The sequence below is a fragment of the Hippoglossus hippoglossus genome, chromosome 12 (genome assembly GCF_009819705.1).
Source record: "Hippoglossus hippoglossus isolate fHipHip1 chromosome 12, fHipHip1.pri, whole genome shotgun sequence".
Lineage (NCBI taxonomy): Eukaryota > Metazoa > Chordata > Actinopteri > Pleuronectiformes > Pleuronectidae > Hippoglossus > Hippoglossus hippoglossus.
The window spans coordinates 19,174,417-19,201,883 of NC_047162.1; the positions used below are offsets into that span (position 1 = coordinate 19,174,417).

At 43.4% G+C, this 27,467-nt stretch overlaps 1 protein-coding gene and 1 long non-coding RNA gene across 4 annotated transcripts in view; one reads left to right on the forward strand and one right to left on the reverse strand.

Annotated features, from left to right (window-relative positions):
* Positions 1–572: 572 nt before the first annotated feature.
* Positions 573–19,249, reverse strand: LOC117771401. The gene is made up of 3 exons (XR_004615580.1): positions 19,239–19,249; positions 18,965–18,967; positions 573–659 (listed from the first exon to the last, which is right to left on the reverse strand). It is a non-coding gene; the product is annotated as an uncharacterized LOC117771401 (long non-coding RNA).
* The window catches only part of rab27b (RAB27B, member RAS oncogene family), a 31,773-nt gene continuing 9,891 nt past the window's right edge, over positions 5,586–27,467 (forward strand). The window contains exon 1 of one of the 3 annotated variants that reach the window (XM_034601659.1): positions 5,586–5,893. The gene's annotated coding sequence lies outside the window, so the exon portion shown is untranslated. Of the gene's footprint in view, positions 5,894–15,471; positions 15,477–21,422; positions 21,539–27,467 lie in introns of those variants that run through there. The other 2 variants (XM_034601663.1, XM_034601662.1) reach the window with 2 other exon arrangements.

The following is a 27,467-nucleotide window of genomic DNA, read 5'->3' on the forward strand; positions in this document are numbered from 1 at the left end:
TCTGTCTCAGTTTCCGTGTTTCTGTCATTCATTTATTTATTTTCTTAAATCAACAGTGATTCTGATATAATCAGCTAATAAATACATCAATCAATAACAATCTACTGCAAATATAAATAGATTCAAACAGCAAATTTAATTTAGGCATTGGACGGACAGACAGACGGATTTTGTTTAATTTGTTTCGTCTGTCTGTCCGTATTTTTAATTTTTTGGGACGGACAGACGTAAATGTCGCACGTTGTGGTAACGTGGATTTTGTACTTTTACCGTTGCCTTCAACAAACAGCAGAAGAAGAAACTGGGACATTTTTGTACATTTGTGACTCGGTTTTGGGGAAACCTGAAATTTAACCTTACAACCTCCTCCTCCTTAACATAACGATGTTCTGGAAACTTTGCAGATCACTGTTGTCATGTTGCTCTAAATGCACCGAATCTCATGCATGAAACATGAGCACGACAACAACTTTGTGCATTGTGCGTTACCAAACAACACTGAAACTGGGTTCATCCACCCATCAAGGGCTTCATCTTGGTGAAGCCCTTGATGGGTGGATGCACTTTGGAGAGGAAGACCGTCCGTTTTCCACCTTTAAGTTTGAACCTGGAGAAGACTTGGGTGGGGTCGAACCGCCCTCGTCATGTTGCAAGCATAACTAACCCATAACAAAGAATAATGAAATAAATGTAAATTATGCTACACACAATTATTTCTATAATTGATCAGAGTTTTCTCTATTTGTTTGTGTGTGTGTGTGGGTGTGTGAAGGAATTTTGGCTTTACCTACACCTGTGACCTGCACCCATTGGACGATACTAGCTGTCAATCACACAGAATTCATGCCCCAATGCATATGGTGCTTCGATGTCCATTTAACTCTTAATGGAACCGTACATGACAAAATGGACATCAGGCTGACGTGTGAATCTTTTTTCAATTTTTTTATTTTTTAAGTGAGGATACATACAAGTTTGTGTGTGTGTGTGTGTGTGGGGGGGGGGGGGGGGATGGGAGACAGGATTAGGGGCGTGGAAGGATGGGAGAGGTGGAGGGGGTTAACAGGGTGAAGGGAGGTGAGAAGTTGTCTTTCTCTCCTTCTTCGCCTCCTTCTCTCTTTGCTTTTTCTCTGTCTTCTCCTGCTCCTTCTTCTCTTTCAGCTCCTTCTTCAGTCTCTTTTCTTCCTCCTTCTGAGTTTTTCTAGCATCCTTTCTTCTTCTGGCCTTGTCGCTGTCTGACATGAGGGCCAGCTCCTGAAAAGACAAGAGATTATTTTCACTCTCAAAGTCTAAATCTGAAACAAACTCACAATCCAACAAGTTATTGTTCAAATAAAACTGAGCTGATCAGGTCACTTACCTGAAGCTTAATAGTCTTCACGATTAGGAACTTGATATCCTCATCCGTCTTCTCAGATTCGATTTGCGACTCCTCCTGCAAATTGAGCCACTTCTCCTCTGTGGTTTCTACCAGACTCTCCAGCTCCTTGATTTTTTGAACGCAGACGTCCTTCTCCAACTGCTCACTCGCTAGCTGATTCTCCAAAGCGTTGACTTTTAGGATACAGTCAGTCTCGCTCTGGAGGATCTGAGACTGTGTGGTCTTCAGTTTGGCCATGAGCTCGTCATTCTTATTGACCAGCGCGGTCTTTTCACTTTGGAAAGTGGCAATTACTTTTTCCCTGGCGACATCCTCAACCTTCTGCTGGTACTTACGTAACTCCTCTGTTATCCTCTGAATGACAGCCTGTGGCTCTTCGGGGGGATTGTTTAGGAACTGAATATCTTTGTCCTTCACGATCAACCTCATTTCCCTCAGCTTGGACTCTAGTCCTGTCTGTACCACCTTGGCATTCTTCAATTTACTCTCCAATGAAGCAATCCCAGCCTGCATCCGTGTCTTGTCCTTATTCCATTTGCTGTTGTTGCTGTTCATCAGCACCTTAAGAGATTTGTTCTCCAGCGACAGCTTCTTATTCTGTAACTCGGAGACTTCCAGTTGTTGCAGGAGGCCTTCCATGGTTTTCTCTGAGTTTGGCTCTGTGTTGCTGTTGGAGCAGTTTTCTTGTAGACCTATGATTCCCTCAGCTGTTGACTGATGGAGTTTCCGCTGTGGTCTCGGTGTTGGACTTGTAGAGCAGTTCTGTTGCACTCTTCGATCCAACTGATAAGTGTCTTTTCAGTTGTCAGTTAAGTATCCTGCTGATTAAAGTTGGCTTTAATGTCACTATTCAACAACAAAGGAGTCTGTGTTTTACTGTGTTGCTGTTGCCTTTGTTGCTTGGACGGACTGCAACAAAGGCAACAGCAACACAGTAAAACACAATACAGACAGATGTCTGTCTCCCCGTTCAGTGCTACAACGTAGCCCTAGTTATAATGATTTTTTAAATTTATTTTATTTTTAAAATAAATTTATAATAAACAAACGTTTGTGAGAAGAAGTAAAGTGCAAGTGTTCACATAAATAAACACTCTAATGGTCGACAGCTTAATATGTTAAAGCACAAAAACATTTTAATCAGTGCATTGTAACAATACATTTTAATTGTTTAACATACACACGTACAAAAATAAATACACACATACATACATACTGATGGGCGACAGCAGCTTCTATAAGTGAAGCCATTTTATTAATTCATGTATCTCGATGAAAAGAAAAGCTTGTTTGATTGAGTTGCTGAATTTGATAATAAATTGGAACATCACTCAGTAGTGATATATGATAAAAATACATAAATATGATCAAGCTGCACCACACTTATAAATATTAATCCTCTCATAGTCTCATAATGTTGAAAAAGTTCTTTCTTTTCCTGTGTCTTTCCAAGTTTCATGGAAATCTGATCTGTTACCTTTTGTGTAATTGTGCAAACAAATGGACACGGGAGGTAATTACATATCAAATCAATAGCTGTTATTAAATCAGATCAATGATAACAGACTGGGGAAGCTGAGCCTCTGCTCTCGCTGTAACTTCTGTCCCACTCAGAGCTCAGCTGCAGGTCGATGGCTGTACGTGCTGAAAACACAGAGTCCCTGATGGAGCGGCTGCGTCTGGACTCTGTGGAGCAGAGTCACGGTGTCAGAGACGCTGTAGAAGGTCGGAACGCCTGCTCTGTGGTCCAGGTACACCCCCGCTGTGGAGCACCGAGGGCCTGAGGTGAAAGTAGTAACACCTGAAACACTCCAGAGCCCAGGACCTGTTTCCAAATCAATATGATTCGTTGGGAACGTTTCAAGAATCCCCCACTGGTCTTGGTTTCCTCTTGTGGCTGAAAAAAAGCATCAAGTATAAAAAATTGATGCTGGGTAGGTTCGTCGGTTTTCTGAGACTTGTTGAGGAACTCGATGTGCTCCTCTGTGTTCAGGGGTTTCTCCAGCTCTGTGTCTTTGCTCCTCATCTCATCGATCTCCTGCTGCAGCTTCTCCTGAACCTCCTCAGCTCGGGCGACTTCTGTTTTCCTGCCGGGATCTGATCTGCTGCTTCACCTTGATGAGACGCACCAGCTGAGAGAAGATCTCCTCCGTGTTCTTCATGGCTTCATCAGCAGAGCGACTGACGGCCTCCACCTCCTGCTGCAGCGCCTGCACCTCCCTGGACTCTGGATCTTCTGGCTGAATGGCAGCTTTCGTATCCAGCATCTTTATTTACATTAAATGGCTCGAACCAGGAAAGTGAATATGATAAAAAAACAATGTGTTCCATGCTTCTTTCAGCATTTTGCTAAAGCGCAGCTCTGACATGACAGAATTTAGAGGCTCAGTTCGACAGGATGTGAAGGTTCTGATGTTTACAGGACACGTGAACCTCGCTGTTACATCACTGTTTACAAAATGGTGGCTTGGACGCTGTGATGTTTCTTCTCTGAACTCCTGTCGTGAACAGTTCTCACGTTCTTCTCTCGTTCAGCACCTTCAATAGAGAATCCACTGTCACGTCTCTATGGCAACAGGTTGTGGTGGTAAAACTTTGATCCTGAATGCAGCTTGACACACACACACACACACACACACACACACACACACACACACACACACACACACACACACACACACACACACACACACACAAGCTATAAGCTTGCTAAAAACATGTGTGTTCAGGCGCTGCAGACCATTTGCTCTGGCAGCTCACATGTTTGCAGAGGCGTGTGGTGTCCATGACGACTGAGAGGCAGCCAATGAGATTTGACTGAAAGATTAACCGGAGCCCTGTGAGTTGATATTATTTAAAATTAAAAGTATTACCCACCGGTGAAAGGAGGCTGTTTATTAACCTGTACATTAGAGTCTATTAGAATCAGCTCTTCTTCTGCTGGAAATAAAAATCATCATCAGGTCAAAAATAAGAGGCTGTATAAGGAAAATACAGTGTTTTTAATATTACTTTTGTTTTTGTCAAGAAATCACATTAAATCTCATTTATTAATCCTGTAATAATAATGACTACATTTATTGTTTATTTGTCTTGTGCTCATCCTTATAGATTTAACACACTCGTCTTGGTGCATATTGATTTTCTCTGTGTGTTCAGACATGATGTATAGAAAGGGTCACTCGGTGGTGTCCTCCAGGATTGTGTGGTCGTGTGTTGAAATACTCTTTAAATATTAATATCATGAGACGATGCTGTACTCTGTCAGGTCTGTGCTCTTTTCTTTTTTCTGTAATTAGTTTTTTTATGATCATATATTTGTCTATTGCACCTATTTGCTGTTTGTTTGTGTTTCTAAAAGTTGAATAAGCACATTTATCATCACCTGTTGATCACTGAGGACAAAGTGAATCCGGAGGAAACCCCGCAGGCGTTAGGACCCCCGTGACGTCACAGCTCCAACACAGTTAAGTGGAGTCGCGACACACAACCGCTGCTGCCTTCAGGTGCTGCAGGAATCACCGGCTTCACATTTCACAAGTGCGGTTGCTTGTAGTTTTGGTCCATTATCAAATTTATTCAACGCACGATGGACTAAAAAATGCCCTTAAGTCTTTTTCGTCACTGGCGACAGAGGTGGAGAAAACACAGACAAAACTAAAAGGAAACCATTTAAAATCTGAAAGCACAGCTAAAAACTAATTTAAAGCAAAATATGGTAAAAGGTAAAGTAGTACAAATAGATAGAAGTGTGTAAAACAATAAAATAAAAGTAGAATGACCTTATACCATCACTGGTAGTGTGTCATATATTTTCTTCTAGATTTTTTGGCAAATAAAGTTGTTCTAGTACAAGTGGCATTCATCACTAGTGTGTTTCATTGAAATTGTAAGAATTATTGTTTTCTTTACCCTAGAATGACCTCTTTATATTTAAATACTTTATATTTAAACACTTTATATATAAATACTTTATATATACATCAGGAGCGGCTCCTCTCTACGGAGGCAGCCATGTTCTTTACAGTAGCCCAGACTGGACAAACTAAACCTTTTGAGTTTTGACAACTGAAGCTCTCATGTTTGGAAGGGGAGGGTGAGGTGAGGGGTGTTCAGCTGCAACACGACACTTCACCACTAGATGTCACTAAACTCCACACGCTGAACCTTTAAATCATCAGAGCCACTCTGATAACTCCGACGCAGTGAGCGGTCCCTGAACGCGGCAGGAGTCCACCCTGGAGGAAGCCGCAGATCTTCATCTTCACACCCGCCGGACGCTGCGCTGAGCCCGGTCACTCCTCACGCTGCTGCCCGCTGTCACCCACCCACACCGGGCCGACACACCGAGCTCCGGGGCCGGGCGGCTGGTCCTCTGCGCCGGGGTTTCCTCTCCATCAGGACCGTGGGAGACATGCGACGCCTGGGAGGAGGAGGAGGAGACGCACTGGTCCGGCAGCAGCAGACACCTGAGAGCCGCGTCTGACTTTGTTTCTGTGCCGTCAAACAGAGGTGAGTCCCGGGGGGGGAGACGGGGGACGTGTCCCCGGAGCCGCCTCCAGCCTCCGGGCTCGTCGTGCCTCACACGCACGGTTGTTTGCTTGTTGTTTATCGGCGCGTTTCCGTGTTGTCGTCCCCGGCATCAGTGCGAGGGAGGCGGCATGAGTCATAGCCCGGCGCCGGGGCTGCTGGAGGAGCTGGAGGAGCAAAGTGTCCAAACACTGTGTGTGTGTGTGTGTGTGTGTGTGTGTGTGTGTGTGTGTGTGTGTGTGTGTGTGTGCGTGCGTGTGTTTGTGTTTCAGAGAGAGAGAGAGAGTGTGTGTGTGTGTGTGTGTGTGTGTGTGTGTGTAATACACTGATGGCTGCAGTGTGTGAGACTGAAATACATAATTCACCTGCATCCTGTTTAGTTTGGATAATATTAAAATGTCTAAAACCAATTAGACAAATGTAATATATTTAGTTTGACTATCTACCTCTTACATTATCCAAAATGTTTCCAACAATCTTCAAACCCAGAGAAATCACCAACTTTATTCAAGGTAACGTTTCGGTTTTCAGGCTTCATCCATACGACTGTGTTTACGTTTGAAAATGGCCGATCTCTGTCCAAGCGAGTGTTTTGGCTCCGTATCAGTTTTGTACGGTGGCCGAGAGAGTTCAAGAAATAACATGCAAATAGAAAAACAACACGTGCAAATTAAGAAAACAACTTCCTCCATTTGACGACACTTGCGATGCAAAAAGTCACAACACGTGCAAAGACAGGAACACGCTGCAAATAGCGGAAAACGACACCGGAAATGTTTCCAGGGGACGTGAGAAAGTGATGCACCTGCTGTAGTTCAATGCTTTGTGAAGCTCCGTCAACACAGACCAGGAGCAGACTTTAATAACTTCACCGAGCAATGAACTACAGCAGGTGCATCATGTCCTCGGGTCCCCTGGAAACATTTCCGTTATGTCTTCAGCTCCTAACATCGTCTATGAGAAGACGAACAGGAGTAAACTTTTAAATATGTACGTTTTTTTTTCAGCTGCTGTCACAAATCAAACGCCCACACTTGTCTGAACCTGTCACCTGTTTGAAAATTCATCGTAAAGCTATTATTTAAATCCTAATATTTCACGAGAAGCTCCACCGACGCCGTGACAGTAACGATTATCTCTCTTCCGTCCCGTCGGCAGAATCCTGGCATTCGTTGACTCATAAATCAGTTTGTAAACAGACACGGAGTGAGCAGAGGTAATTAGAGGAAGCCGTCTTTATTGGTCGGGTAATGCAGTCGTGTCCCTCGAGCCGCCGGCAGCTTTATTGTTTCCCGTCTCAGGTATCAGACCAGGCTGGTTCCTCGGTGGAGGCTCCAGACTGGAGGTTACAGATCGCGTTCGGCTCGTGGGGTTGTTATCTGCTTCTGTTATTAAACACTGACGGCCTCAGCTTCCTCAAAATAGCTTTTAATTTGTCAAGAAATAATAAAAAGAGACTCAAATTAACTTGTGAAGTTAAAGCATTGGTTGGCTGGTGGAGTCTTCCCATTGGCTGTTGCTCTCTCAAAGAGCTGATGTCATTGGACGGGGGGTTTACTGGCAGTGTTTACAACTTCAGCGCCTTTTGTCACCTTGTGAAACTTGGTTTTTTAGCTCAGCTGGATTCTACGTGATAAACTCAGGTTGAGTCTGTTGTCTGTCTTTTACACCCCCCCCCCCCCCTCCGTCTCTTTCCCTCAGGCCGCTCTCTCCAGTTTATCCGTCTGTGAATTATACAGACTGACTGGCTGATCCGAGCGAGACACCGGAGATCAAATCGTTAACCTGAATGTGTCACAGCTTCTCCATCCGCGAACCCAGAGACAAATGCAAACGCTACAGAGACCTGAAAACAATAGAGAGGGTCGGAGTGGGTATAAATATGGATGAACATTTTTAAAGCACTCAAGATACGTGATGTTTTTTCAGTGTTTCCTTCCTCTAGTTTGTCATGAAGCTGAATGTAAACGTTCAGCAAAGTTAAAAAGCCCAACGTCTAACAAAGCCAGGTGAAGGGAGAGCGGTGGTCGACGTTTCCTACACGAACTGGAAGTGGTCGACCAATCAGAGCAGACTGGGCCTTATCACGATATCACAGTGTTTGAGTCAGAGGCTGAACGGAGGAGCTGCAGCGTTGGACAGTTTGAGGAAAGTGATGACAGACAAAGCAGTCGACTCAGAACCATCAAAAGTGAACTTTTGTTGGCTGAGAACCGTTGATGAGATAAATCTCCAGCTGATCACCGAGTTCATTCTGATCAGCGTTTATTTGTTCCAGCTCGGATTTGCAAATTAGCTCATTGGCTCTGTGGAGAAAAAACTTTGGGTTCTTTGGCTCGAGACGGCTGCTGAGCTTTATCTCCACCGGGTTATATCTGCCAAGAATCATTTCTATCACTAAAAGTTAATTCTGCCCACAGACGGGACTCTCAGGAAAACACACACACACACACACACACACACACACACACACACACACACACACTGCAGCCAGCCCACGGTATCAGGTGGAAATCTTATCTATGCATTAATCATCTCAGAAGGGCTGATTCCTGGTGCTTCTAGTCGATACCCTGCAGGAGGGCGGCAGGAGGAGGGGAGAGAGACAGTGACGGAGACAGAGAAAGACGGAGAGCGAGACGAAAAGGGCACACTGGTTAGGGAGAGCCGTCCCAGTGTTAAAAGGTCACAGGGAATCATCACAGCAAAACACCTAACCTGAACTCTCAGGGGCTGCGGTTCTCTGCTGATGAACCTCAAAAGCACAACTGGACTTTCAGACATTACCATGGAAACGGGGGATGCAGCTCGTGGAAATTAAAAGACGACGGCATCAGGGAGGAACAAGCTGGAACATGTGGAAATATTTTGACCGTGATTACAGATTAGAGTTGTTTTATCATTCAGGAGATCACTGAAGGAAGATGGACAGAGAAGGATGGAGGGAGGGAAGATAAACGACAAACAGGGCATGGATGAAAAAGGGAATATGAATAAATATGAATTAAGCTGGTGTTTCTCAACCTAGAGGTGGTGAGATGATCCACAAAAAAACATTTCTGCTGCACAAAATCTATTTATTCTTATGAAAAATGGAAAAGATTTAAATTATGGAACCCACTGTGACAGTGGGGGGGGGTGGAGCCTGACGGAGAGCTCAACTTTATGGGAAAGATGGACCTAAACTTGAATTTATCCCGACTTTACAGGCTGTTTGGAGCAAATAAACACAAGTCACAGTCAAAACTGGCGTCAGACAATAGTTTTATTATCCGTATCCAACACAAAACACAGACCCCACTGCTGGATTAGATCAAATATGACATTTCTCTACCTAAGGTTTCTCGTTACTCATCATCCGACTCTATGCCGAGGAGCTGAAAGGGTTAAAATTTCCCTGGCAGATTTATCTCTTATTCCGGAGGCTTTAACAGATACTTTCCTAGAAGTTTGCGGCTCCACAGACCCGGGGCTGTGAGAAATGGACATGGATTGAACTGAGTGAGAACAGGAGCTGTGGGTTTGACCAGGATCGATAGTGAAGACTTGCTGTGGACAGTAAATCAGCTCTCCCCTCAGCTGCACCCTTTTATCCTCGCTCATATATAAACCAGGATCACTACTTCCTGTGACAGGGACTCCTCGCCATGCAGTGCAGTTTTAATGACGGAGGCTGATGTTGATTTATATACAGCAGAGGTTCACTGATCTCTGAACGATTCCTCTGTTATTCTTCTGTGTGTGGCACAAATATTTCTTATATTCACACAAACTGGACCAAAGAGGCGATCAGAAAAAGATATGAGACAAAATAAAAGTCCACACAGACACAGACACAGACACACACACACAGACACACACACACCCTGAGGCACCTCTCTGAATACGGTACAGTGACTGCTGCTGGTTACATTAATTATTAATAAGTCCTAATCTGCTGCTTCCTTTTGGGGCAGAGACACAGTCTGATTACCTGACGATTAAACACACCCCCTCAAATATTTAAGTATTAATAAAATCTGCTCGTTCACACTTAATGGCAGCGTTTGTGCCTTTTGATAGAAAATGTAACTCAAGTGGACTTGAGTGGAGGGGAAAGAAGAATCACAAAATGTCACGGCTGCGATTTGATAAAGGATTCCTCTGTCCTTCCTCGACCAGCCGCCATAGTGGAGAGAGAGAGTGGTGAGGGAAATATAATATTTATATTGTGCAGGGAAAAGAAATCTAAATGTGAAGGTTTCCCCCAGAAGCAGAGGAGATTGCACAGGCTGTACTGATGTTGTGCCTCCAGGTCTCCTCCACATCTCGGCGTCAAAGCCCGTGTGATGCAAAGCTATGATAAAAAATAAATAAATAAATAAAAGAATCACTACCTGTCAAAGCAGGCTAAGAGAGACGGAAAGAAGAGAGGCTCGTTTTCATCGGGCAAATAAAAGAAGAGAAATCCCCGCTGAGAGAGATGGAGGTGAACACGTAGAAACTCAGACAGGAGCATCAATTCATCATGAGACTTTGCAGCAGCAAGTAAACGACAAAGAAGAGAGAGAGAAAGAGAGAAAGACGAGTGCAGACGGTGTTTAGTCCCGTGGTGGAGCCTTGGCAGTGACATATAGATCTCATTAGTTTTCAGTGTATTAATTCATGGCCAGTTTATCAACTATCTGGGTCCTTTAGATGCTTTTATCTTCTCGATCTAACGTTTAATAATGTTCTGAGCCGAGAGGATTATTAATCAATATCTGCAATATACAGCCTGTTACATACTGTCTGTGTGTGTGAGTGTGTGTGTGTGAGGCCTTTGTGTTTTGTCCAGTGTGTGTTGATATGAGAGGGAGTTTTTGCGACACACAAAAAGAATCATTAATGCAGTAGCAGGGATGTTGTTGTGTTTCCGAAAACAACACTTGTGTGTTTGTTCAGTACGAGTTGACGTCCAAACTCCTGCGGCGATGAACCATATGACTTTCCTCCGCGTCACATGACAGGTGTCATTTGACGACGGCTGCACACATGGGATGTTCTGCAAGTTGAAGAATGTAGTGAGACCTACTGCAGCACACAGAGTAGACTGAAGCTGGATTATTTACACAGATGCAGATACTGAGACAATCGTATATCAGCCATTATACAGCTTGTGATATCGATACCGTGCTGTTCATCAATATTGATTATCTGAGACGACAGCAGCTCGACTCACTGGGAGTAAATCTAGGTCTTGTAGCTGGCACCAAGTCGACTTGATGGACTGGAATGATTTTACCTCAGAGAGCGGCGTGAAAGTGAGGAGTTCTCACTCCGCAGCTGCCTCTGGGGACTGAAATCTCCCCTGAAGTAGACGGAGCACTCACTCTACAGGAAAAAAAGAAAAAGAAAAGCTTGATGACTCAATTTGTGGACTTTCAGGGAGCAGCCGTGAAACCCATGTGGTGAAACAGGATGTGACCTCACCGCGAGCTTCTGCTGAAGTGTCTCCCTGATCACAGTGCTGGGAGGCGGGGCTAAGGCACGTCGGAGTCTCTCTCTGTGGCGTGTGCACGTTCTCCTCGTGTCTGCTGGGGTTTTCTCCGGCTTCCTCCCACAGTCCAAACACGAGCAGGTTAATTGGAGACTGTAAAATGTCCGTAGGTGTGAGAGTGACTGGTTGTTTGTGATGTTTCCTTTTGATTCGCTGGCGGTGAACCTCGCTTCAGCTGAGAGAGAAGAAACGAGGTCACGGGCACAAACACTCTGCCTGAGGACGCAGGCCCTGAAACCGTGAAACCAACAGTTACAACCTTTTATTATTTAGTTGTGGATCGGTGGTATCTGAGTTTTTCTTTCATTTAATGGTATAAAGTCTGCGAGTTTTTTAATTTTTATTATGACTTGTTTTGATCCCGCGTCACGCTGGGAGCAGTTTGCCTGATGTACGTCAGAAGTCTCCCCGCGGCTCATTGTGGCGACGACTTCAAGGGAGAAGTGAGCTGGTTTGGAAAATGAAAGAACGAGAGAAGCAGCAGGAGAGAGGAGAGGAAACAGAAATGTGGGGCAGAGGAAGAGAGGGATGAGGTGAAAGAAAGAAAGGATGAGAGGGGAAAAGCAAGTGGAGTCGTCTGAGGTCGAAACACTTTACAAACCAAACGTCAGAGTGTGAAAGAACAAACGTGACTGATGCAGACGTCCAGTCATAAACAGACTTAAAGTTAGCCACATGTATTTAAATGTGCTACATATATTAATCTGGCACCTTTTAATTATGTCATAATCAAATATATTAAGTTTCTTAGATTGTTAATGTTCACGGTTTCCCTTCGTTGGTGGTGGCGGCAAAATCTCCGGAGTAGTGTGGACGTCAGGTGAAAACTTAGAAGCAGAGATGCCTTTTAAAACTAATATGTAGTAGTGTGGATATAGCTTTTCCCAGGATTTAGATCTTGATGAAAATAATAATTCATATATTTCGAGGACTGATGTTAATGAGTGGTAGAGCTTGATTTGAATTTAAGGGATTGTTGGGCCTTTGGCGCAGGTTTGAGCTCGATGAAGTCTAGTTAGTATAGAAAGTATCAGTGGAACCTGAAGTGCTCATGAAGCTGTGTTTTGTGTTTTGATTGGATGTGAGGTCTTTTAATTAATCAGCCTTCAGAAAAGCTCCTGGCTTCAAAATACAAACTCTGCTTAGGGCTGAAAAACTTACAATTTCACCTTCGTGGCAACAATCAGATTCATAAACTGTCAAAAAGACACGAGACGTGAAACCTGAGAGACGACGGCTCGACTTCCTCCGCTGACGATGAGAGAGAGAGAGAGAGAGAGAGAGAGAGAGAGAGAGAGAGAGAGAGAGCAGTGGGTGGGACGACAGCAGCATCGTGACCAGTAACTCTTTGCACTTGGAAAACCACCACACACCTCTCCTCTTCCTCCTCCTCCTCCTCTTCCTCCTCCTCGTCTTCTCTCCTTTCTTCACCTTCTCTCCCTCCGCTCCTTCTGCCTCCGTCACCAGGCAACTGGCCAGTCCTCCCCTCCCTCTGCTTTCTCTCTCTTCCCCTCTCATCTTTGTCACTCCCTCTTTTTCTCGTGCATTAAAACCTCTCTCATCCTCAGCCATACATTGTACGTAGGGTTTATATGAAATCTTATGGAATATGAACATGTCATTACTTGAACCCTGTTTCAGACACAAACACGTACAACATCACCTATCTCTAAAAAACATGTATTAAGTTATTTGAATGACCAAACACGTTTTTTAAACACAGTCCAACCCAGATTCAGATCCTGTGAACAAATACTGTCGACATCTTCATCATAGACTGTAAATAAAGATGGACGACGCAGCTCCACTTCCGAATGTTTTACAAAAATGAAGCTAAAATATCTTGGAGTGCTGACATCTTGCCCTTTTGACGTCAAGTATAATAATCACTAAACACCTAAATGAATAGTTTGCTCTCTGGAGACGGAGAAGACAGTAGAACATCGGCAAATAATGAAATGAAGGTGAAATATCCCGCATACGAACGCCGCCATCTTTCACCAATAACGTCATCTGAAAGGCAAAATTAGTGTTGTAGCGATGGTGGTGTGGAGGTTCAGAGATTCCGGGTCCCATCAAAGTTTATGAAAAATATCAGAGCCACCTAAAATGACAGAAACCTTTGAGGAAAAAATATATTTTTTAGTTTGGTCCATGTCCTATACTGCAGCCAGCCAGCAGGGGGCGATCAAGAGTCTATGGGTGATACACGTGAGGGGTCGGATAAAGGAAGAGGAAAAAACATCAAGTTATATTAACAGGATTTTATTCGTGCTCATCTTTTCTCTTTCACTGTGGAAAACCAGATTGTTTTAGTTCTACGCCTTTTTTAAACGTCGAGTTTCTTCTTCTTCTCCTCTTCTCTTCTCCCTCCTCTTCATCTCTTCCCCCGTCCACACTTTCAGTCTCTTCTTGTTTTTCCTCTTAACGTCTCTTCCTCATTAGCGTCAGACGAGTTACGATTCTCTGGGAGCTGCCTCGGCCTCTGGATGGTTTTCGGAGGAGGATTTCATTATTTATGTCTGAGGTCGTATTGAGCTGAATCCACTGGGAGTCACTGCAGTTTCCAACCATACATCCACACAGCAGCCGTTATTTATTTATTCATTCTGCCGACCAGGGACGGACGATACTTTAAAGCATTTTACATAACATGCTTAGAGATTTCATTTGCTGTTTGAAGCATCTGCAGAAAGTTTCATCTAACAGGTACGACCACCTCTTAAAAACGGAGAGAAATCTTTAACAAAAAAGATGAATCTTAAAATAGTAATAATTTCCTTATTTACTTTGTACTTACTTACATATTTCCCCACAAACCCACTGAGGCGTACACCTGCAGGGAGGTAACTCTAAAAGTTGAACATTAATTTCTCAAATGTTGAACTTTGTCTCAACACAAACTTCTTCTGTGCAACAACTTTGCCTACAACTGACAATTATGAAGAACTACTTGATAAAAGATGAAGCAAACAAGATCTGACATTCACTTTCTATGCCAGCTCTGAGTGTTGGACTGTTTTCAGTCCAACTCTCAGGGACGGAACCAGACTGTCGTTCAGATCACTCAGAGAAGCAGCCAGGACCTGCAGCGTGTCGCTTGGTGTAAATGTGGCGATAATAAGCCTGATGGGATAATAAATAACGAGCGTCCTGCTGCGTTCTGGTCTCCTTCCTGCTCCTGTGGGCGGAGAAAGTGTCCTGACTCTCCTCCAACATGAAGCTGTCCCCTGTGGGATTTCTGCGGCTGCCAGTGAAACATGGATCTGGAAAATGTCTTCTAATGGACGTGATGAAGATTAATTCTGCTGCTGCTGAAGGAAGCTCTGTAAACCACCTGTGAGAGCTGCTCCAGCGCTTTGAGGGTTTTCAGGGGTTTTGAGTTGACTGATGGCTGTTGTCACTTTTACATAAAAGCGACTGTAGGTGCTTGAATCATTGTTCAGTGTAAAGAGGAGCAGATCTGAAAGATGTGTGTTGTTGTTTACAGCACATCCACACAGACGTTGGCCCTTATTGTCTAAAGCTGTTGAATCTCCTCGTCTTTCCACTTTGACGTCTTCGTCTTCTACGTGTACGGCTCCTCTTCTTCACCCTGAGATATTTGTGTTCTTCCAGTTTCACGTCCGTCACATGTTTTTTCCCTTGACATTTTACTTGGGGTGGGGCAGGAACAGTTCTGGGGAATGTCCGCAGCTACTGACTTGGTTGTTTGCGTATTTGCAAAAATACTGTGAGGAACCGTTAATGTCAAATTTCCGTTCTTGTCTCTCTCCCCCCAGCATCCCCCCCAATCCACTGGTGAAGATTTGAATATTGCTCTGTTTTTACTTTCTCTATTTTTCCTCATCCTCTTGCTCCCGTCTCTCCTCTTCCTCCTTCTGCAGACTTCTTTTCCTTTCCTCTTCTTCAAAGTCTTTCTGCTCCTCGACCTCCTCGTCCAACTTCACTTTTCTTTGTCTGTTTAGCCCTGTTGTTTTCTCCTCCTCCTCCTCCTCCTCTTCCTCGTGACTCAGCTGACGTGACTTTCTTATAAGTCAGACAGAGGTGTCTCTTTCTCCCTCACATACATAAATACAATCAGCAGTGCAGTGTGTTAAATGTGACAAACAATATAATCTACTGGTGAATATACGCACACACACACGGCAGCACATGATTCAAGAAAACTCACAGTCGCCATTTCCTCAAATCAAGGTGCAACACTTAATCAAACCAATTCAACCTCCTCTGCACAAACTGAGGCTCTGAAACAATGTCCGCCTTCCTCCTGACCGTCAAGAGTCACTTACGCAGACACTAAAAGTGCTAAATGTGCACAGAGCAGGTCTGTCCTTCATTAATTAGTGACATTTCGTGAGGCCGAAAGACAACATGGTGACCTTTTACCGGGGAAAGAGGTACAGGCGGAAAAAGAAAGAAGGTACGAGGGAGGAGAGAGGAAGAACAGACTAACGACACCAGTGCTGTTAAAAAATGTATGAGTCTCCAGCAGAGAGAGTGTGTGTGTGTGGTGTGTGTGTATGTGTGTGTGTGTATGTGGGGTGTGTGTGTGTGTGTGTATGTGGGGTGTGTTAGCGTTTAACAGTCAAAATGAAGAACAGATAAACAGGGAACAGTTGAAGATGAGGTTAATGTAATTGTGTCAGTGATTATCTCCACAAGGGACTAGGTGATTTATACAGGGATGAGGGGGGGGGCTCCATTCCCATTAAACCAAAATCACCTGAAAAACCATCCTCCTCAATAACCTGATCGTTCTGCCTTCCCCTATGAGCAAGAGCATTGTGTGTGTGTGTGTGTGAGAGAATTTGTATTTGCCGGTGAGCATCCTGTAGTTAGTGTGACTAAGTAAGTTGCAGGATTCACGGTTTATTTTTAAGAAGTTGAAACCAAATGGCATCGAAAAGATCGACCATCGGGGAGGAGCCCTATCTGTGGCCGTTGTTCTGTGCCGTCCATAAAGATTTTACCATCCTAGGCAGGCAAGCAGGATTTCTTTGAGGATCTCTCTTTGCTTTGGAATCGTCTCCACTAAACTGATCTGCCATTGACGGGAGCTGCTGTGTTACTCTGAAAGAGAAAAAAACGTGGATGTGGTCATTACATCGGCGACTTCCATTTCTGCTGACTCGTAGACATTAGGACGTGATGAACCAGCACTTGGAGCTACACTGGTCTCCATTGTGCGCGGCAGGAAAACAACGACGTGAGCGTTCCCCGAGTCTCAGTGTCTCAACAGTTAATACCTCTTTCTACTCGGTGTGTGAGAGGCTGTTGTGACTCCACATGGTCTCATGCAGGATGTCTCATTTCAGAGGTGACGTAACCAACATAATTTTCAAATTTCACTACGTCCTCCTAGATTTGCTGTTAAGCTGCTTAACAGCAAATCCTGTTAGAGATCCTGATGTCGGATCCAGATTTTTTTTGAATCTTGAAACCCAGAATGTTTGTTGTCCCTGTGGAAGTTTGGTTGAAGATATTAACTCCCTAAGTAGCCTTCAAATCTCAATACTTCAAAAACTCTATCTGTAAAGTTTACATTTTTAAATACAACAGATGAAAATGGACTAATCCATACTTATTTATCCACGTTATGGGATTTGAACTTGTGACCTTTCCCCTACAAGCTGTGAAGTTTCTTCCTCTCGTCCATTGCCTGGGTTGTTGTGAGTGTCTCTGGGTAAACAGGTTTTTAAACGGGGAAGGAAATTCTTTTTTACCAGGGCAGTAATAGAAACTGCATGACTGAGTGATTGTTTTCCACGTTCACCTCAGCTCCGACCTGACGGGCTTCACTGCAGCAAGTTTCCCATAATTTGCTTTTTAAAATTCGGTTTTGCTCAGAAATAAATATGAATCATTGGCCGTCTGTGGATATAGATCTGTACGTAAATTGTGAGATGGGACGTTTTGCAACATTTTCATTTATTTCTCAGACAGTAATTCAAGGCTCTTGATAGAAGAAAAAAAAAACTGGTATATTTACGGGACTGATTTATGAGTGTTTGTAATTTGGTGCAGATATAGTGAATTTAAATTTGGCTTCGTAGGGAACGTGCGTTAGCGCCTGTATCTGGGATATTTCGGTTTAATGTTTGTTCAATGGGAGGAAGTGGAGACGTGTCTTCCGTCTTCATATAGAGTCTATGGACATGGCGACGACCTCCTCCAGTGAGTACGCTCACGCTTCATCCTTTAGCGACGCCGGCCCTCACTTGTCAGATTCATATTTACGATCTGCTTCATCTCCACCACAGAAACATGTGAAGTAAATCAGATCAGGCAGTTTGCGGCTCAGAGGGAATGTTTCTGCTTCGGGTTGTAATGCTTTACGTTGTCCGCCAGTGATTTGTGTTTGACTCGTGTCGCCCTGTTAGGTTTTTACTGTCGGCAGTTATGGAATATGGCTGCGTCTCTCTCACACACACACACACACACACACACACACACACACACACACACACACACACACACACACACACACACAGTGGTAGCAGCACTGTTGCATCAGTGGACCCTGTTGAACTGATCCTGGCTGTGCGTGTCCTTATCGTGTCCTCGCTGTGAGCTCATTTACATCCGCGTGTCAGTTGTGTGTCTGTGCTCTGTACCGATGAGACCCGTCCAATATATTAACACGATTAATTGTGGAGCGCCTCCCTCCGGTTCACTGGACATCCTCCCACCATGTTTATGCCTCGTGTCAGAGTCTCAGTAGATTGGTTTGAACCCAGCTGCCCTTTTCACATTCAGCAACTGGGGGTTGAACGTTTCCCAGCGTCTGTGCCACTGACTCCCAGACACATGCACGTTTCACAGGGGTAGGAGGAAAGAGGAAAACGTGTGGTTGTGTTATCTGAGAGAATCTTTGGTCCAGTTCCCTTTCGTGTCTGCGCCTGCCCTCAGTGCATTTTCCTATTAAACAAATCACGTGCGACAGAATGAAACACACGACTATTCACGATGTGGTGATGTCACCGTCCTGCTGATGGCGCCCCGAACAATATGATTACTTCGGAGTGGCCCTGTGAACCCTCTGCTCTCAGTTACAGCAGCGTGTCGCTTTTCTTTTTCATCTGCTCTTTAGGTGTAATTTCATGATATCAGGCGATCATACAGGGATTGTCCCTGTTCTGCTCCGTGCTGAGGTCACATGATGAGATACTGGGAGACCATGTGATGCAGCTGTAATCATCTAGAAACTAGTTTCCAGCTTTAGTCTTTGGATGTGTTTATTATTAAAATGTGAATTTTTGTTCATTAGATCTTAGAAAATGGTGACAAATGCACATTTGAAGTTTATTCATTTGTTTTATTTTTATACTTGTTTTTTGTTATTTGTTTCAGTTGTTATATTTACTTTTTTACACATATTTGCATATTCTTGATATTTTATATTTTACGTTTCTATTATGTTTTCTATTTTTATCAAATCCTTATGACAAAGAAACTTTACTTGAGTCTTGATATTTAACTCCAAACTTTATTATAAATAACTATACAGATAAAAAAGAAAACACAAATACAACCAACTTGAATTAAGAAAACAAACATAATATCTTTAATGTAAAATATAAACATAAATTCAAGTCTTTTTTGCTTCATGTATTCTCAAAATTTAAAGTTTTAATATATACGCAAACATAAATGAAGATATTAATATGAATGATTAAAATAATATTTGACATTGAGCATAATTATCTATATTTATATATGTAACTTTCACCCAAGATTGGCCACATTTATAAAAAGTCACGTTCCAGTTAATTTAACTACGTCACTCAGAGAAGCTCCGCCAAGAACAAACAGACACAGACGAGAACTTAACCTTCTGAGGTAATGAGTTTAACTCACAACATCAGCCGTCTGGTGGTTTGCGTTACGGTGACCTGGGACGGACTCAAATTCCTGAGCCTGGAATAGATGAAGTCAATGAAAACATTCGTAACTCGTCTCCCATTCTCAGCCACCAGGGGGCAATCAAGACGTTTTGGCTTCACTTTTTGGGAGCAGGCATGTCGTCCATCTTTATTTACAGTCTAAAGTAATATGCTGTTTATGTGAATTAACAGAAACACTCAGATCTGGACTTTTACATATATTATATATATTTTAAGAATAGAAACGAAGACAGAGATTTGCTAAGATGACCAGTTTCTAATGTAACAGCACATCGTCTCCTGCTGTCGGTGTTTCCTCGTGGAGACGGCGATGGATCTTGTTTTGTCGTGGTAGCTGTCGATTTTGAGGCTCGGTGACCTTTACCGTGGCCTAAAGGTCACCGACATGAGCTGCGTGACGCTCCTCCGGCCGGACACATGGAGACTTCCTGACCAGCTGAGAGGACAGGAGACGTTTTCTATTTTCTATTTCAGCCACTTAACTCCACTCGTGTACGTTTTGGATTCATACCACAGCTCCGAGTGGCTCCTGAGAAAGATTTCATCAGAAATGATTAAAGACGACATGTAGTTACATTAGAAAAACACAATCAAAACCATTTATTTCATATTTTTATCCGTAAACTAAAAGCGACTCAGTTTCTATTTCGATCTGCCTTCACGTGTCTCACTTTATTTTTCCGTGTTCTAGACCAATTGAACTAAACTACAGGTGTGAAACTGAGCAATTTCTGAAACATCACTTTAAAGACATTAAGCTGCCGTTTCAATAAACTGTGTTATTGTGTGAGGAGAGGAGCAGATGGTTTTATCCTTCGTCTCCACGTGTCGCCGTCACTTTGGATGATTGAAGGTTGTAATGAAGCTGTGATGGCCGACGGCGAGCTGAGCACACACGCACGCTATGGGAGCAGAAGTTCTACGGAAGCTTATTCTTGGCGTTCCAGTTGAAGGAATCCAGCGCATCACAGTTCACATTTAAATAACTGTTTCCTACGTTTTGTCTGAGCTGATCACAACCCAGAAAAACACAGGAAGCAAGACTAGAGAAACACCAGACATGGTGTGTAATTTCAAAGTAAAACAGGAAGTAATAAACTTAATAAAGTCCAAGCTGAGAATTTTCAAAAAACGATTGCAATGTTATTCAAAGGTCCAACATTTAAGAACAAGTGTCTACCCACAGTTGGGCTGTTTAATTTTTACCTCCTGTTTGACTGCTGCCAGCTACACACACACACACACACACACACACATACGCAAACAGTTTCCTGCACCATCATGACCAGAGGCTGATCTGCTCTGTACTTATTAACTGGTGTGTGTGTGTGTGTGTGTGTGTGTGTGTGTGTGTGTGTGTGTCCTGAGTTGGTTTACAGTAGTCTGACTCCACCCTCTCATTACACACTAAAGCAGAGAGTAACAGAAGAGGACACAGCTGCATGTGAACGTCAGGAGGTAACTAACCGGTGATCCTGGTAACCAGTCAGCTTCGTCACCCTGGTAAAAACACAACTCGCTGCTAAACCTTAAAACCAGGCCGTCAGTTTGTCTGTCATTTGCAGAAGTTTGTCATTCAACCATTTAGTTTGTTTATTCATTCATTGTGGAATTAATTGTGGTTGTCAGTGAGTTGGTTGGTTAGACAATCCTCTAGTTGGTTGGTCGGTTATAAAGCCAGTTAATCAGTTGGTTTGGTAGTTAGTGAGTTAATAATTTAGTCAGGAATTCAGATGTGAATGTTGGTAGTCAGTCAGTCAGTCAGTTGGTTGGTTAGTTAACCAGTCAGTTCTTCAATAAGTTCAGTCAGTTGTTCAGTTGTTTTAGCTGGTGGTTAGTTAGTTAGTTAGATATCTAGTTAGTTATTGTTTGAGTAAGTTAGCGAGGCAGGTTTATTCAGTAATATCCTTGTTTGTCAGTTGCTCATTCAGACTGCAGGGAGGTTAACAAGTTAATCACCAAGACAACAAACATGAAGTCAGAGTCATCGGTCCCTGCAGCCAGTCAGCTGGTCGGTGGGGGGAGTGACTTCCTCTGCGCTGCGCTGCCTCCAGCTGAACTAGTCATCCACTCATCCAGTGACCCAGCCTCAGTCCGTCACTCATTCAGACGCTGGCTGGGTGTGGATGCAGGGCTGCCGGTCAGCTGTCGTTCTCCCTCAGGATCTCACACTGTTGATTCAACAGCGGAGCCACTGAAGAGGTAAGCAGCTCGGAGGATCAGCAGGATGTTGGTTTGGTCCCTTTTGTCCAGTTGCAGGCTGCAGAGACAGAGAGACGGGGGTTCTGCAGACGACAGGAGTTTATAGTCGGGTATCGCTGCAGTTGATAACCGCCGCTGTGAGCAGCTTCCTCCAGGAGACTCGTCTGAGCTCATGAATTGTCTCTGATGCTCAGTCTCATGACGGTGGTGATGATCTGAGGGAGAGTCCCAGGCTGCTTTGTGTTTCATGAAGAGCTGATTAGAAAACATGGCATCGGGTTTTTAAAACTTTATTGAGCGTCATCTGAAACAAGGAGCGGCTTTGCCAAAGTTCCTGAAGGAGTCAGACTCGCATTATTTAGATGATTTAATTCTGCATTTCTGCATTAAATGGAAAAACAAGTTGAATACATAGATTCATTTTCTGAAATGATAAATGTGGCTTTATCCTTGGGGAGTGAAAATGACGACACCTCAAATATATAGTGTTTATTTTAAAGTGCATCACTTTTTGAAACAGCTCAGACAAAATGATCAGTGAAAGATATCAAGTAAAAACACTTTCTACTCCCTCTGAGACGAGCAGGCGGTTAATGTGCACCGATGTCTCCTCTGAGATGTTGAGGGGGGATGATGCAAACTTCCTGCTCTGACGGCAAATGTGTTGAAACTTGTGTGTTTTCTTTAAAAACAGATTTAAAGACGGTAAAAAGGCCAAAAAAGCTGTTTGCAAAAGATTTTCCGCTTTACTCCCAGTGGAGTTAACACATCACAGTGGACACGCTTGTTTATCTATGTGGTTCATTTCTGTTCCATTTGTCTTAGTGAAAATGATTTTACTTTGGGAGGTGGAACAGTGCATAATGGAGGGGGCACTGAACCCCAAAGCCCCCTCCTGGTGACGGCCCTGTAGTGAACGGCGACCAATCACTGATCCCCATTGTTTGATCAGGTTAACAACTTGTGTTTTTTCTTATTTTTTCTGTCAAAGACGAGATCTAATAAGACATAAGTTAATTTATTGTCAAACCTTCAAAGTGCAGAGACGTCAACTCGCTGTAGTTTATCTATGAAACTAACACACTGACGATTTACAGTGGAATTCATCTTGTTCTCAGCTCACTCTTGTTTTGTTTGACTAGTGAACTGAACTGTATCGTCTGACACTTCGTGAGAGGAACTTCTTGAACTCAGCCGAAAACCCACGAGCTTTGTTTGAACAACATTATCCTGAAACTAGTTTGACTGCAGAGGTGCTGGTGGGAGGAGGAGGGGGGGGGGGGGGTGTGTCATTTAAACATCATTTAAAGCTTGTGTGATATCAGGAAACGGAAATTAACTGCAGAGTCACTGGATGAGACAGAAAGTGCTGATGTTAAATTCATAAATATCTCGCCCTGCTGCTCACGGATCAGAGCTGTTTCCTCTTCCATGATTTTATAACACAACTGAGTCATTGGTAAATATTTGAGTTTGAGCATGTTATTATAATAATGGTTAAAAACACAGGCACCATTTTGAAAATAAAAATCGTGTGTGTGTGTGTGTGTGGTTTAAATCTCCCTGTGGGAATGACAACGTGGCGTCTTGCTCTCGGCACTAAAGGGAAATGTCAAACATGAACTGAGGTGTTTTTAGATTTTGCAGTTGGAACAAACTTTTTTCAAGGAATAACAGTTTTAAGAATTTAGCTACGTCATCGTGACTAAATACTAAGTTAGCTGCAGATTGTGTGTCTAATTTGATTGATTGCAAATGTTAATGGATTTCTACCATAAACTGTATAACATCTATAACATCTTCTCACTATCCAGAAATAAAGCCAGAATATGAACATGTGAACAAACTGTGAAGCCAAAAGATGCTTTGGATTTAGCAGATTCTGAATTTTTTCACATTTAGCTATTTTTCTAAACGTGTTTAAAAAACCATTTCATCGGGACAGAAGCATAATATTGAGTAGAATTGCTATTTTTAAGGCTTTTGGGATTTTAAATTGAAACCCTTTGCTGCAGTGAAGCTGAATTTCTAATGCGGTGAAATTGGATCAGTTCCTCTGCCTGAGGCTCGGAGTCCACGTGGGACTGTGCTGGAATCTCTACTCATTTAATCAACACATTCGTAATAAAGCAGCAGGATAAAAAGTGGAGTGTAACATCTTTGGAACGATTTTTCTTTGGTTTTAAAAATGTCTGGGTTTGTGTTTGGATAAAAAAACCCATTTGTTCTTTGTTTTATCTTCCAAATTCCAAATAAATGCTAGGATTGAGATCATGTATTTGCAGAAAAGGACGTGATCTGTTGTTTTCACACCTTGAATAATGGGAAGTAGATCACAAACCTCCACCAAGACCAGTCTCTCTGTTTTCATTTGTAGTACAAGTTGGTGATTGTCTCTTGATTGTTTGAAAGTCTTCTGCACTAGTTTGATGATAAGTTGCCAACCACCAGCTGATGTTAGGGACATATCATCAGTTTTGTACCTTAGCATCAACTGGTGTTTCAGCCTTTTAATCACAAGACACCCGCTGTCCCCCCCCGCAGGCTGATCAGACCTGGGTGTGTCCCGATGATCGTGGGGCCCAGTTGGGGTCTTACTTCCTGATCCAGAGCCAGTAGCTGCAGCGTTCTGTTGTCCCTCATGTTTCTTTTATGGTCCGGTGCTTGTCCATGGATTCCTAGATCTCTGGGCAACCTGATGCTGGATGTAAAGCTCCTGCAGCCGACCTCCACTGGGCGGACTGTTGCTTTCCAGCCACGTTGTCCTGTCTCAGATTCCGTCTCCAGGCTTTCCTGACCCATACAAGTGATGCTGTACATGCAGAGCTGCTGATTGAAGACAATTTCTCTATAATAACCCTCAGTGAAGTTCCACATGCTTCTGAAAATACAACAAAATATAACTCAGAGTTGACATCACTGGACTTCTGGACCTCAAATAGGATCAGAGAGGGAAACCCCTTCGTTGGATTAAGAGGCAGAAAACCAGATGGAGATAAATTAGAGTTAAATTGTTGTGATAATTAGATTTTCTACACATCTCTGAAGGTTAAATCTGGTATAAAGACTTTGTTTATGCCATAAAAATCACTTTTCCTCTGCTTCTCCATAAAATGTAAAAAGTAGAGAAGGACAAACCGATGTGAGCCGTGGATTCTCTTCCAGAGGATTCGTTTCTGCTTTAGGACCCAGCAGACGCCAGGGAGTAGGGCGGGCTCGGCTCCTGCTGATAATGATGTTGTGTGTTTCTCTCGTGTCCTGAGGGCGAACATCAGGACCACAAATGAAGTCAGCTGACTGGTCACATGACCTCCGACTCGACGAGGCCAAGTGTGATGAGGAGGAGATGAGGAGGCGACTGAACTATGAGAAAAGAAACGATAGATATGAGCTGAACAGAGAGGAGATCAGAGCAGGAACAGATGAGTCGTGTTCAACAAACAAAGACATTTGAACTAATCCTTCACTAATAGTGTTAATAATGACTGAGTCTATTTAGCTGTAACAGTATCCAGGCTCCTGGATTTGTAAATATTGGCTCATTATTATGATATTAACAGCTAAACCGAAGAGGAGCCATTATTTTTATTATGATAATTATTATTATTACCCTTCCCTTTTGCATCCGGTTCCAATTTGGCAAAATACCTCGACTTTAAAAGCTCTGTGATTGGTCAAACACGTGTAGGACATTAATACCGAGGCTCCACTACAAGACGACTACTTTACAGAATCTGGCTCCAGATTACGTCACCATTTCAAGATGGCAGCGCTCGTGTCCGAGATACTTTGGCTTCATTTTTGTACAGTGGACGGAAGTGAAGGTGCAACGTCCGTCTGTATTTTCAGTCCATGGTTTTACCTCCTTCTCTCACTCTCTCGTGTTTGCTTAATGAACACGGTGTGAACGGTTACAGCAGTTTGTGGGGGTGCTGTGCTGAAACCCACATTCCTCCCAACGACCCCAGCAGTTTACTGCGCACGAGTGTGTTCACTGTAACCCGGTTAACGGTCCCGTCGGAGTCATGCGACCGGCAGGTTGCGGCACAATGTACAGTTGTGTGTCTCCACGTTAGTTTGAATTCCACGGTGTTTCCTTCTGATTTGTATTTGATCCAGTTTCATGTGGCTGAGAGCGTAATAGGATTCGGGGGCTTCCACTTGAAAAGGTTTGTTTACGCCTGTCGGGACAACTTTTATTGTGTAGCTTGAGTTCCTGAAGGTGGCGTTCGTTTTCCTTTTTCTGTTTGGCGTTTGTTTTGCTGTGTGTTTGGTTGAATTTCTCCATTTCTTTAATTGGCCTTAAAACTAATGATATTCCCATCAGCCCCAGTTATCCCTAATTAGCAAATCTGACCCGACTTTCTGTTGGAATCAAACGCTTAATTGTTAAAAAGACCAATCATCAGAAGCTTCTACCTTCTGACTTGACGGCTGATTGTTCTGTGCGTTAATAAATGATGATCCCTCCTTGTCAAAGATCTGTAATAACAAACAGACTTTTCATATTATCCCTGTGATCTCCAGATTTGAACCCCCAACCCTGCCAGTGCACTTTGCTATAAACCTGCAGCACCTTTGACTTCCCCGTCCCTGCTCTTCCACCTCTCTGTGTTATTATTTTATTTCCACGCTGACCTTTCAGATCCAGCTGTCTGTACAGATGTTAGCCCGCCTCCTGCTGAGTGTTTCATGTTCTATCTGATCAGACTCCAGAAGTCAGCGCACTCAGTGAGACTCTGTGGTCACAATATTAATCCTGGTAAGAAGATATTTACTCTCAAGAAACCTCTACACACTTGTCCAACTATGTTAAAATAAAAGTAGCAGCCACAGTTTAGTTTTCCACCAGTTCACCAAGCTGGTGCCAAGTGTCCCTGTCGTCTCAAATGTGCCAAGTGGGTCTGAGATGGCGAAAGGTCCCGGACAGTCTGAGAGTTAAACCTTTGAGGACGTCTGGACAAATTAGATCTTCAAGGTTCCAGTCTCCGTCCCAGCGGTTATTGATCGTTGACTCTGGACGATAGATTGGTCACGACAACAAAGGCCGTCAGCAGCGTCCACAGATCAGCTGCAAAACAAATTACTTAGTTGTCTGATTTGGTTAAAACGCTGCACGAGGCCACAACAGTCAAACACAAAGGTCAGCGACAAAGGTCTGCTGACCTTTAATAGACATTTGTGAAACAGACGTTTTTGAGCACCAGTTTGTGGGGATGTATCTCAACACACACAACTTGTCATTAATCCAACCTTTCTACTACTTTCTGTAGTGTTGAAGCTGAAGTGTTCGATCAGATCTTTAGTCTTTACTCATTCTTCGGACAACGGTGCAGCCTCGGGATCCAATGTTTCAATTTCATCGTTCCCCAGCAGATTCAAGAACCATTCACACTTTGGCCTCCTAACACACAATAACACAGATGTTTACTCTCGGTCTCCGGTGACTCCAGCAACTACAGGAGCCTGAAGCGCTAACAAACCACACACCAATGACCTTAATAATGCCGCCTCAGAAGTTAAATACCTTGGTGCCCAAGCTGTAAGGTTTGTTTCCAGAGCTGTTTACGACCCGAGTCTGTCTCTGAGTTTGAGGACGTCCAGTCTTTTACTTCATCTAAACAGCGATGTGTGTAAAACTCAGCGTTTCCGAGGTCACAACGTTTGGATTCTCTGCTCGTGATGGAATCGTAGTTGCACTTGATTGCTGGAAACAGACTTTTGAGTGTGATAAATCTGTGTGTTGGTGGAAATTACACTCAGGGTCTGTCAGGTGGATTTATGTTTCTCCACAGGCAGAGTAAATCTATTCTTTAGAGTTTCTTTATACGGTCGTTCAGTTTGGGATTTAACCTGATGTTTGTAAACGTAACAACACGGATGGATGTGTTGTACTATCGGCAACATGTGTTTTATATATGTAGAAATA